We start from the raw sequence: 2688 nt of genomic DNA, 5'->3' as shown, positions 1-2688 counted from the left end.
ACAAAATTTAACTTCAACAGCTTTGAAACAACTTTAACACTGAATCAAGCATTTCAAGTATTCATGATTCTGTGTGCTTTGGTTACTTATTGGAAGTCCTTTGAGTTGATTTTTGTTTCCCTCTGTCTTTGTTCTGGGACTTTTGTGCTTTGAGTTCTGTTACTTATATTCTTATATTGTCAGTTTATCTTTGAGTCATTAAGTTCAGGGCCTGTATTTATCAAACTTCTTAGAGTGGAATTTTAGAATAAAGTGCTGAAAATTTCTTAAATTTACTCCTACGCTCAGACTTAAAATGCTTGTGACATGAAATTTTAAAAATAAATATAAAGGCAGGCATTATTGGAAAGATAATATTAGCATATTGCAAAAATAATTTCCCACTGCTGAGATGAACAGTTGTTGAGATATCTGCATGTGAAGGAACAGGAAGTGATGTCAAAGGGGAATGCCTGCATGGAACAAATCATTGATAAAATAGCTAACGACACAGGCTGTAGAGAATAATCTGATGTTTCATTAGATTATTTTGAGTCACTATCAGAGATAGATGAAGACGAGACAGAGTTCAAATAATATTGTTTCAATAATTAAAGATTACAGAGTTGTTTTTTAAAACGTTCCCCTTTGATGTCACTTCCTGTTGCACTTTGGCTAAGCCAAGTTCAAAAGAAAATATGCCATTCATGTGACAAAATGGGCAAATTCATGTTTTAGGCAAGATTTCATAAAAATGTGTTTTCTTTGACTTTTTGTATTTGATGGATAGGCGTCACGGCACTTTAAGTGTAAAAGCCCGTTATTAATATTCTTAGTGTAAGAATCACTCTCACTCTCCYGGAAATTTAAAACTGCTCCAAAGGTCTCTTAAGTGGTTAAGAGTTGCCCTTAGGGGTCTGAAATGGACTGAGAAGACAGTGATTACAACTGTCCTCAAGAAAACTAAAATAAGGTGTGGAAAACAAGTCATGAAATAAAAAAGAAGGGTAGAAAAAACATTCAAGCTGCAGTTTTTTTTAAATAATGCACAAAATTTACTTTAGGCCTTTCTGAATGCAAATGAGGGRATTTTATGTAATTTACGGACAGTCACAACATGACGTGTATGAACATTATTGTGTTTAATGTGAACTTATTTTAGGATTTTCASATCTTGCCATTATTCAGAGAATATTCTTTAACAWGAAATCTGATGCAGTGTTTAGTCTATGCYGGGGATTTTCAGATTTGTGGCACAGAAAAGTGTCATAAATCAGCTCTAAGACTGACACTTAAAATACACCACTTACAGTGAGGCTGAGATGACTTTTAGGCTCAGCTTTCAGCTGAGATTCTTTTACACTGCCAAACACGAATCAGAAACTTTTCATTACTACATAGTAATCGCAGTTTCTTCTGTGTAACCTAATTATTTTTTTTAAATCTGAAACTCCAGGTTACAAGAAGCAAACATGACAGAGTAAAGTGGAATTGTTGTGGCAGATTCAGTCACCTGTTTTGAAATGTCAGATTGTGTTCTATACTCTGTTTCWCTGCACTTTTACCATGGAAACAGGTTTCAAAAGGTATTTAATTAGGAGGAGAAAAGGCCTTGACTGTGCTTGGCTTTTGTTTCAGTATAATCAGAGTGTATCTCTAACATGAGTTTTTATTTGATTCTTTAGATGGGCTTCATGAGGCAAGTTGTTCTGCTTACAAGGGGAACCATATCCAAGGGGAAAAAAGTGTATTCTAAGTCTAACTCTCATACTTTTTAATACTTCCAGATTTGATGAAATGAATGAAACATTCACATACTGTAATTATTATTCATGGAAACAGATGCTCACTTCWATGTAATGTACAGTTCTATTGATACTATCAGGTTTGCATGCTTTACAGTGTTTGTTTTTAGGTTGTTGAAACTTTGTTGTTTTCAGTTTTAGACTAATATTTAATTGTATACTTTCACCAATTTCGATTTACTATTTTTTTAGCTCGCAGCTTTCAGACCTCCAGCAGCCTGTAATGATAGGGGAAATGAGTTTCACTGAGTAGCCAGCCACCAGAGCAGTTTTAAAAGTTTTATTAACAAACAAGAAGCTGGATCTGGAAATGCACGTCAAGGGAAGCACGTCAAGGGAATCAGGAGCTCTAAACAAGAGAGGAAYAAGTTAGTGGCTGGTTTGAACAGTSGAGCAGATCTTGCACTGAATGAAGCCACTAACCATCTGAATGAGTGTTTGGTCTGGAATGAACTCTTGAATGACGTGGACATTTGAGAATGAGGACCGGCGTTACTTCTGGGTTTGCGGAGATCCCTCCAGCGGGATTTGGAGATAACCTGTAGGGCAAGCGGGGGGCATACACAAATGGTCAGAGAGCAAAACCAGGTTAGGAGGAGCAGACTTCTCATGGTCGGAGTAAACAGRCGGTGGTCGAAATCYRGGAATCAGATGGCTGAACAGGTCMGACAGAGTGTGAGGCAGGAGGCAGAGATCCAGAGTCGAGAGCGGAGGTCAAAACCAAGAAATCAGAGTCCGAGACAGTGCCATGCAGGAGCAAGACAGAAGATGTGGAACCAGTGAGCACAAACAGGGTCGTAACGAGGCAGGCAAGAATTGACATGAATGCTGGATAATTACAAGGCAGAACTGTTCATAAATCTGGCACTGAAGCTTCTTCTTCTTCTTCTTCTTCTTGGTTTTT

Source organism: Austrofundulus limnaeus, unplaced genomic scaffold (assembly GCF_001266775.1).
Source record: "Austrofundulus limnaeus strain Quisiro unplaced genomic scaffold, Austrofundulus_limnaeus-1.0 Scaffold126, whole genome shotgun sequence".
NCBI classification, from domain to species: Eukaryota; Metazoa; Chordata; class Actinopteri; order Cyprinodontiformes; family Rivulidae; genus Austrofundulus; species Austrofundulus limnaeus.
This window is presented reverse-complemented; position numbering follows the sequence as displayed.